Raw genomic sequence first — 9,655 nt, forward strand, 5'->3', positions numbered from 1 at the left:
GGAGGGCGGGGCTTCCTGAGGAGGGCGGGGCTTCCTGAGGAGGGCGGGGCGGGGAGGGGTAGGCCTCTTCTCGCCAGTCCCAGTCCCCTGGCGGGACTGGTCTCCTACCGGGAGAGAGACGAGAGAGACGTGGTGCGAGGCGGGGGCCCAGGAGCCGAGAGGTGAGTGTTAGGCGTGCGTGTGCAGACGGACACACGCACCCGGGGCGGGGAGAGCGAGGTGCCGTCCCGGGGGGGCGGCGCCACGGAGGATTCACCGGCCTCTGCTCACGCCGCCCGGAGCTGGAGCCGGAGGAGGGAAGCGGGCAGAGACGGGACCCCAGGGCCAGACGGAAGCTCCTGAGGCACTGCCTGTTCTCCGCAGACTGCTGCCTCCCTCCCCCGCTGCCGCCCAAGCCTCCCCGGCCACGTGGCTCCTCCGGACCGCGACCGACGCCGTCCCACCCGCCTCTCCCTGCACGCGACCTTCCGTGGGTGCCGGCAGAAAAGGCCGGCTCTGAGATTTCCGTTCTCCCGGACGTCCGGCCTGCTGCTCGGCGTCCCCCCCCCCGCCCCCACTCTCCTTCCACACCCACCCCCCATCCCCTAGTTGAGGGGCGCCCGGGAGAGCACAGCAGGGGCCCGCGCCGCGTGCCTTGCGGAGGACGGGCCTGGTCGCACCGTGGGTGCCAGCGGCCGAGCTGAGAGGGTTGCACTCCCGCTCTGGGGTGTGGGGAAGGCAACGCGGCGGACGGGCGCTTTCCATTTCCCATCGTGAAGGCCGCAGACGCTTCCTTGGGCGTCAATACCAGACCGCTCGGAATTCAGGACGGTGAAACGGGCCGACACAACGAGGACGGCGCGAGGCTGCCCTTCTGGGCCGCGTAATAGCCCCGCTCTTCCAATGCCGGGATGCCAGCGCTCTGTCCGCACCCAGCAGCTCACCCACCGCTCGGGGCCCGGTGGAGCCGTCCTGGTTCCACTAGGTCCTCCCTACTTTGTCCGGGACCCGCCCACATGGCCATTCGGAATTCTCTTCCTGGGGACCGGATGTTTCCCCGAATACCCTTCTTGGGGAGTTTGCTTCTGGTATCTTCCTGTCAAAAACTCAGGAACTAGATTGTCCACGGACTTTAGTCCCTCAAATGCGGGTCCACTGTGCCCAAGGAAAAGGACAGGCTTCCGCTCGGGGTAAATGACAAAGGCTGTGATCGGACACGGCCGCCCCTCGTCCCCCTGCTGGGCCGCTGGTGTAACGCCACCGATGCTGCCGGCCGTGTGCACACACCCGCGCGGGCGAGACACCCCTCGTGTTTTCCGAGGATATCTCTGAGCAGACGTGGTGCCGGCGGCCGACAAAAGAGGGCGTCTTGTGGAAGGCCCTGGAGAGCTGTACAAATAGCAACCGGTGAGCCCCAGGTTAGATGAAAGCTAATTAAAAATGACGTATTAAACACGGTGCTGCCGGCTGGCGAGTGCCGGTGTTTCACGTCTGCTTCCCCAGGGATGTGATCCCAGTGCCCCTTCTCTGCTGAGTCATCGGTTACCTGCGCCCCACCCCCACCCCCGCACGCCAGGAAACACGAACACCTCCGGCCCTTCCTGCTGTTCGCCCTTTCCGCTCACCTGCTAAAAACCCTCCCACTGAAGTCATCCCACCGCCTTTAAGGGAGAGGTGTTTAGAAAGACAATGGATTATGCAATTTCATTTCAAGGGCTTATTCTCAGAAAAATGACTCAGATCATGGAAAGGGTCTGTGTATTCAAATGAGAAGTGAATCATTCCTACCTGTTTATGGTCCCCCCCTGGCTGGGACCTGGGGGAGGGAAGAGGTGAGCAGATGATCAGAGAACCAAGTGTCTGCTGCGGTAGGAGCCCCCACGTGCACTAAGCCCCCACAAAAAGCTAAGTTTTAATGGCCTTGACCTCAGTCAAGTTTTTAAAACGATCTTTTCCTGGACTTGTCCGTATTTCCACTTTTCTTTAGGACAAGGAGATCGCTGCTGCGAGGAACTTGGTTTGTAGGCAACTTTGACCCAGTCCTCGGCGGTAAAATGTGCATACCTATAACCATAACTTATGGCAAAGAGCCATTGACATTGGTTCCTTTTATAGCTTATCTGTTGCCCAAAGGAGGGGCCTGCCTGTGTGTTATTGTGTGTGGGTGAGGGATCTGGGTCAGTGCGCCCTTCGAACTGATAGGCGGCCCTGGGATTACCTGCGCGCACCGGGAAGAAAAGAAACAGAACTCAGGGCCCCCGAGGCTTGGCTTGGCGCGTGCATCGTGCACTTTCGCAGGCTCCCAGGAGAGGGCATCCACTTTTTGGAAAAATATCTCGCAGCTACCGGTTTCCCGTTCCCGAGGCACAAGGCGTGAGCAGCCCCTGCCCCGTGAGGCCAGCTCTGGAAAGCACGGAAGTAGGACATGCTTGCTAACCTACGTCTTTTCTTGACATAGTGTGTCGTTCAATGCCGGGGCTGAGGGCAGCAAGGACGGTCATCGGCCTGAAGTGTCAGAGCACGCCGTGTGGCCAGAGAGCAACATGTGATTAAAGACACATAACTGTGGGGATCGGCACAGTCTTTTCAGGGTTGGAAACATATTGGGGATCATATGAGCCTTGTTTGCCACCATAAGAACAAACAAAACCAATAACCCAAAGGACCAGATCAAAAAAAATAAATAAAACTGCAAAGGCACCTGGGTGGCTCAGTCGGTTAAGCGTCCGACTTTGGCTCAGGTCATGATCTCACGGTTCGTGGGTTCAAGCCCCAAGTCGGGCTCTGTGCTGATGGCTTTGAGCCTGCTTCAGATTCTCTGTCCCCACCTCCCGCTGCCCCTTCCCACTCGTTCTCTCCTTCTCAAAAATAAATAAACTTAAAAGAGAGAGAGAGAAAGAAAAGAAGAGAAAGAAAGAAAAAGAAGAAAGAAAAAGAAAAGCAAGGCTTCCTGTGTTTGGACACCTGACGTGCTTGGGAAGCCACTGCGCCTGATCCGCCAGCACAGTTGTGGGGAAGGCAAGTGTCCTGCTCACGTGTCCTGCAGGCTCGCAAAGGGCGCGCACGCTCTGCCCTGTCCCAGCTGTGTGTCAGATGGTGGTTGGGAAAGGACCATGTGTGCAAGGCACACGTGCAAAGGTACAAAGACTAAACCACAAGACGGCGATCTGCCAGCAAGAGTCACAGAACCGTGGGGCGCGGCTGGTCCTGCGGCTGCACCAGCCTGAAGCCCGGCTTGCGCACAGGGTTCATGCAGCTGAGGCACCAGCTGCAAGGCCCCTGCAGGGATGTGGCAGAGCTGAGGCTGCTGCACGTGTCCCCTTGGAGCAAGAGTGGCGCCCTCACCTGGGGGCCCGGGGCTCTCCGTTCCACCTCTCTGCTCTCTCAACACAAACCTCTTGGAAAATGAGTGAAATCACATGGGCGTTGAAATCTTACTGTCTCCAAGTTTTATTTTTAATAGAGAAGACAGTCCAATGTTGAGCATCCACATTTACAGCTGGTTGTGGCGTTCTAGAACCCCAGCCTGGTCTAACCCTAAAAACCCAGAGCTGGGTCTCTGTCCCCTACCAGAGGCCTGTGGTCACGGCAGTCCTGGGAGCATCAGGCCGGTAAGGTCCATGTGGGGGGGGGGGGACCCACGGCGGTGTGAAGGCGGCCACATGGGGGGACCCACGGCAGTGTGAAGGCGGCCACGCCATTTGTCCGGTGACCACAGTGGGTGTTTTGTGGGTGCCGTGCCTAGAGGAGCCGCGGGGAGTCGAGGGCTGGGATGGCCCGCAATTGTGGGACCAGACGGGCACGTACAGGGCAGCCGGGCCGGTACTCACTTCCTCGGAATGTCTGAAGAGTCCTGGCAAAACCCCACCGGCTCGACAGAAGAAGAAAGGCCTGCCAGTTCGGCACACGTCACTCGTGTGTAAATTATGTTTAAAAGCACAACATCAGAAGGAGAGAGACAGACTCTGTAAATCGCTGTCTGGTCGACACAGAGCTAATGCGCTCCCTGGATGTGAGTGATTCAGCCAAATGCGGTGCTTGGCACTTACGGAGTCGAGAACTGATACGGGGTGGCCTGCTATCAGTTGGCGTGCGGATGCACGTTCTCTTCCTCCTCGCCCTCTGTGACGTGTGCTCGCGGTCCCTGGAGGGACAGCAGGGCAGGCACAGAGGGGAGGGCGCAGGACGGCACACTCGGCGGGTGTGAACTCTCAGGAAGCGGCTTCTTGCCCATCTCACGGAGCTCTGGGAGGATGGAGGTCAGCCCTCCGAGAGCTCCCGTGTCGTGTCGTAGGAGGAAGGGGGATTGGAGGCAACACAGAGCTCCAAAGGAGCAGCGGGGACCACTCTGCTTAGTCGACCAACCGCTCACCGTTTAGTAGGTACCAGTCGGACAGAGAAGAAGACACGATTTCTAGGTAAGTCTGCCCTGGCCTAAGGCCTCCCGGGGAGGGAGGGGGCGTGAGACACGGGGAGACAGGGCGATGGGGTCATGGGGCACAGGGACACGGGGAAAGACGCCAGGGGGACTCACTAGATAATATGGCGCTCGGTCCTCATGGTCTCGTCCGTCGTCCTTCCCGGCAGGCTGCTTGGGTCCCCCTACAAGGAGGCCTCCGCAGACCCACGCCTCATCGCCATCGGGATATGACCGGACCCGTGGGAGCAGCCAGGAGGCTTGGAGCGTGGGCGGGAGAGGTGCATCCATACAGGCCCCGAGCAGGGAGCACCGAGGGGTCCCCGATGCATCTCAGGGGACCCTCTCAGGAAAGCCATAAAGCTGACCTGTGAGTAGCAGTCACCAAATACAACACTTGCCCGCATCACATTGCCTAAGACAGGAGTGTAACTGTGGGTCAAGGACGGGAAAGGAAATGGGAGGTGACAGATGGGAAAGACACGGGAGGCGGTGAACAGCGGCAGGGACACCACGCAGACACACAGCCGCAAGAGCACGGTGGTGCCGGACAGGTGGACACGTGAGGTCACGTAGGGCCTCTCCGGGACAGCCTGTGGTCGCGGGTACACCCAAAGGCTCGTTATGGGATCCGACTCCGAGCAAGAACGTCTTCGAGAACGTCCTCCTCTCCCTGGCCGGTCACAGGAGACCCCGGGCTCGGACTCCTGCTCCTCCTGAGAGCCCCAGGCCTCCGAGGGCACATCACGCCAGCTGGCCGAGAACTTCCTGGCAGCGTCTTCCAGCCTCCAGGCTCTCACTCGCTCTTCCTGCTCCTCTGAGAGAGCCCGGGTGGCAGTGAAGGGGTCCGTGAAACGGGCTAGGACCGGGATGAAGAGGTGACGGAGTGCTCAGACGCCTTCTGCTTATCGGGGGCCCGATCATCCACATCCACGAGGGCTCCATCCCGGAGCCGGCCTGATCTCTACTCGGGACCTGAAAGTGAGAATGACCCCGTTTGTCCCCAGAGGACGCTCGTGAGCCCCTTCAGGATTCAGTACAAGACGGCCCGTCCTGTGGACCGCCAGAACCAAGGCTGTGACGTAACGGTCCCCAGTCTTGGCTGCTGCTAGCGACGCGGCTGGCTGTGCCCGGACGCTGGACACAAAGACTCCAGTGGTCTTCCCTGGTGGTGGTGCCCAGCCACCACGTGGAAACAAAGCTTAAACCTTGATTAGTGCGTGCTTGCATTTCCTTACGTTTTGGCTGCTTTGTATCTATAAATATGGAGCAAGTTAGCTGCTTCAGGGAAGTATTCTGAAGTATGAGCAAAGTAGAAAAGTAGTTACACACAGTCTTATTACCCAGATACACCTAGTAACGTTCTGTCGTTTCCTCCTGGGTCTTTGTTACTGTGCTTTAAGCACAGTTGAAATCACACAGTAGATACAGTTTTGAAAACTTAAGAAGACTTAACATAGCGGAACAATTTCCACATGCATCAAACAACTTTGTAAACAAAATGTAAACACGATTTTTTAATGGCAGCATAAAACTGAAATATAAGGATGAACTACATTTTACATTTTCCTCTCTTAAATTACAATTCTAATAATATTAATATTGGCTCCTACTCATGGAGCCCTTGCTATTTCTAAACACTGTGTTTAGCATTATATATAGATTATCTGGTTTTAATTGTCAAATCAATCCTATGGAGTAAATACTACCGTTTTACCAATATCAGAGGTAAGGAAACCAGGACTCAGTGGGGACTAATGGTCCCTGGCAGGTGACCCAGCTGAACAGGATCCAGACTTCTTCTGGGGTCCCCGTGCCCCACGCACACATGTGTCAAACCCCTCCCCTGGGGTGGGCTTTGTGCAGGTGCCAGGAGCGCAAAGCCGGGGAAAGGCCGAGCTGGGTCTGCTCACAGCGTCTCACCGTCTGGCAGGGTACTCAGAAACACACTGAGCACCTGGTTGGTTTTGGGGACGTCAGTGGACATTTCCACTGCGTCTCCTCTTTTGTCAAATGGAGACACTAGGACCAGTCATGACTGTCGCGAAGAGCGGTGAGAAGTGAAAACAGGGAGAGTCCTCCTCGTGTTGTGCGGGGGGCCTGGCAGCTCCCTGGTGGTGGAGAGGAGCAGAGGGGGGACCAGGCACAGTAGTGCCCAGAGGGTTGCAGACCTTCCAGTGTACGAGTCAACTGAACAACAGAGCGGCACCCGGGGGGCTCAGTCGGTTGAGCATCCGACTCCTGGTTTCGGCTCAGGTCACGATCTCATGGCGGGTCGAGCCCCGCATCACACTCTGTGCTGACAGTGCAGAGCCTGCTTGGGATTCTCTTTCTTTCTCTGCCCCTCCCCTGCATGTGCACTCTCTCTCTCAAAATAAATAAATAAGCTTAAAAAACTATTTTAAAAAAGGAATCAACTGAACAATGGACTGTTATTCAACCTTCAAAATGAGGGACATTTTCATACCTGCTACAGCATGGACGGGCCTGGGGGACATTATGCTCAGTGAGATAAGCCAGACACAAGAGGGCACATTTTGTGTGATTCCACTGACAGGAGGTACCCAGAGCCGTCAGGTTCAGAGAGACACAAAGCTGGGCTGGGAGGGGGACAGAGTTAGTGTTCGGTGGGGACAGAGTTTCAGTTTTACGAGGTGAAAAGGTTCTGGAGACGGATGGTGGGGACGGCTGCACAATGCTGTGAATGTGTTTACCATCCCTGAACTGGACTCTGAGAAATGGCTCAGTGGTGGCTTTTATGTTACACGAGATTTATCGTGATAAGGAAGCGAGCACCAGAGATATTCTCTGCTGCGCTGGGCTGTGCGTGCTCCCTATAGGGGCTGGAAGGGTGGGCTCCTTGCTGATTTACCACAGCAGGTGGCATGTGGGACTCCCACCCGCTCCAAGGGAGGAAATGATGAAAGGTGAGACCCAGGGTCAAAAAGAGAGAATTGGCCTGGAGAGTGACACGAACCACCTCGGGGGGGGGGGGGGGAGGCAGAAAAACAGGCTTTCCAACCTCACGTGTGCTGGAGACATTCTCGGGTGGCGTCGGCGTGTCCCGAACTAGACCCTCAGGACTCGCGTCCCTGCTTATTCGGCACTGCTTATGCGGCACGCTCGGGGTTCACGTCAGAACTGGTTCCAGAAATTTCTGACCATTGGAAACCACTGACTCAAAGGAAGAGACAGAATTTCAGGCAAACACAGTGAGAGATTTGGAGGTGGGGTCCCCAGACCCCAGACTACACCTGCACAGTGGCGGGTGTTCTGGGTGGCGGGTGGAACCCGAGGAAGGCAATTCCTGGGGTTTCAAGCGCGGTGGGCCCACAGGAGTGGAGGCTGGAGTCCGCTGTGGCAGCCCAAGGCAGGGGGACAGTTCTCGTAACCAGGGATAGCTCACTGGGCAACTGTGTTCAGCAGGGCCAGGATCCAGAATCAGGAAGCAATGTTGTAGAGGTCTCTGAGCAGTCAAATTAAATATTACAAAGTTAATGCACTAAATCTTGTGCTTTTTGCTGATAATAGAGCCCTTGGGCTCTCACTTACAACCTACTCACTCATACAGATAATTCAGGCAAGCCTGGCTACGTGATTTCTCGGCTCATGGTCTATCAGAAATTGAAGAAAGCTCAGAGGAGGAGGACAGGGGGCTGGCTGAGGCAGGTGAAGACAGCACTGGGGCCCTGACAGCAAAAGAGGGGCATGAGGCATTGCATGGGAATAAAATAATAAAACAGCTTTGCAGCCACGGGCAAATAATATCATGTACCTAGTGTGAGGGGTCCAAGAGAAAATCCAAAATGGTGCCTGAAATGTTTGGTCCCATAATGGAATGAAATTTCCTTCTCTGACAGAGATTAAGGACATTTGCTCCTCTGGAGGGTATTCCTACCTATCGGTGCCTGTCTCTGGAGGACAGGCTGGGGGGAAAGATGAGCGCTGAGATCAGTTCTACTTCCGGGACCCCATGTGTAAGGAGCTGGAAATTGCTGTTTCCCCATCGTATGAGTTTCCTAGCAGCCACTGTAACAAGTGTCATCAACTGGGTGGCTGAAAACAATGGGAATTTACTCTCCCCTGGTCTGGAGCTACAAGTCCAAAATCAAGGTGTCTGTTGGACCTCCCTCCCTCTGAAGGCTCTGGGAGGACCCTTCCCGGCTCACAGCCTCCAGTGGTTCCTGGTGTCCCTTGGCTTTCCTTGGCTTGCACATGCTTCACTCCAGTCCCTGCCTCCTCCTTCACATGGCATTACCTCTGTGTCCAGATGTCCTCCTTCTCATAAGGACACTAGACACTGGAGTAGGGCCCACTGTCCTCCAGTATGACTTCATCATAACCATTGCGTCTGCAAAGATCCTATGTGCACACGCTGAGGTTCTGGGTGGAGTGGATTTGGGGCATACCATGTGATCCAGTACAACCACCCTTTACCCATCCCCTTTGTCCCTCCTTCCCGCCTGCTCCCCGCTTTTACTTTGGAGATCCATCCAGTTCCACTGACTTCCTGCTTCTCAGGTGTGTTCAGCCAACCAGAGCACAGCCAGCGTGGGAGGAAACAGCTCCGTCATCCTCAGGTGAGGGCAAGGAAGCACCAGGGGCAAGTCAGCCTGGGAACTGATAGTTGTTGTTTGGGCTGGAGCCAGCCGCTGGACTCCCAGACACCCCATGCGGGTGGTCTTCAATGCGCCCAGTGCCCACCATAGCCGCACCAGAGGTGCAGTCGGCCCCCTTCCCATTTTGCTGGCTCCATTTGGGTTCCCTTTACAACCCGAAGTGTCTTAAGGCTCACCTCCTTAGGCCTGTTGATGGCTGACCCATCTCTCTTCCAAATCAGGCAAATAAATAAAGGAAACAAAACCTTTTCTGCTTTGGGAAGAAGTTAAAAAGGCACTTGGTTGTATGGCCAACCCAACTGTCATTTGTTCATCACCCAAGAGGGCTGGGCCAGTGAACTACAGAGCCCAGGACCTTTTGGACAATGGAGGATTCCTACCTCTGTGCAGAAGGCTGGTAACAGTTTCAGTAATGAAGGAGTTTTACTGGGAATACAAGATGTGTGAGACCCCTTGACAAGCCCTAGGCCCAGGAAGTCTTGAAAAAGTGAACAAAACGAAAGTAATCCAAATATGGTCTGACGTAGAGAGAGGAGACATCCCTCAACAGGGCACATCCTAAAACAAGTCTACAGTAGTTCTGGGGGTATAAACGTATGGATATAATATGATAGACAGCTATGGTGATCATAATCATAAG

The 9,655-nt window shown here is 55.7% G+C and overlaps 1 long non-coding RNA gene across 1 annotated transcript; it reads left to right on the forward strand.

The window, feature by feature from the left end:
* Positions 1-169: 169 nt before the first annotated feature.
* Positions 170-5,609, forward strand: LOC125914138 (uncharacterized). The gene is made up of 2 exons (XR_007455215.1): positions 170-4,397; positions 4,567-5,609. It is a non-coding gene; the product is annotated as an uncharacterized LOC125914138 (long non-coding RNA).
* The last annotated feature ends 4,046 nt before the right edge of the window (positions 5,610-9,655 follow it).

This window comes from Panthera uncia (genome assembly GCF_023721935.1).
Source record: "Panthera uncia isolate 11264 chromosome D3 unlocalized genomic scaffold, Puncia_PCG_1.0 HiC_scaffold_8, whole genome shotgun sequence".
NCBI classification, from domain to species: domain Eukaryota; kingdom Metazoa; phylum Chordata; class Mammalia; order Carnivora; family Felidae; genus Panthera; species Panthera uncia.